The sequence below is a fragment of the Fulmarus glacialis genome, unplaced genomic scaffold (genome assembly GCF_000690835.1).
Source record: "Fulmarus glacialis isolate BGI_N327 unplaced genomic scaffold, ASM69083v1 scaffold22224, whole genome shotgun sequence".
NCBI lineage: Eukaryota > Metazoa > Chordata > Aves > Procellariiformes > Procellariidae > Fulmarus > Fulmarus glacialis.
Window position 1 is genome coordinate 4,925 of NW_009209011.1, and position 301 is coordinate 5,225.

The 301-nt window shown below is 66.1% G+C and overlaps 1 protein-coding gene across 1 annotated transcript in view; it reads right to left on the reverse strand.

Annotated features, from left to right (window-relative positions):
• The window catches only part of FANCE (Fanconi anemia, complementation group E), a gene marked incomplete at both ends in the record, with an annotated part of 18,644 nt that overhangs the window by 2,752 nt on the left and 15,591 nt on the right, over positions 1–301 (reverse strand).

The window sequence follows — 301 nt, forward strand, 5'->3', positions numbered from 1 at the left end:
CCCATGAGGCCCCTTCCCCCTGCCAGTCCCTCACTGTGCCTCCACCCAGGGGGTGCAAATCCATCCCCTTCCTGCTCCCAAAGGCAGGCAGATCCCTTGCACCCTGGTACGTGCAAACATGAGGTCAATGCCAGCACCGGGAGGAGGAGGGACAGACCCCAGCAAGCCCAGGGATGGGTCCCCAAGTCCAGCCGCAGCACCCTCCGGCCCTCCTGGCCCCGGCAGGGAGCCCCAAGCGATGCACAGACCTGATGTACGGCTCCCAGCTTCTCCGCAGCGCTGATTGCCCGCTCAACGGCAG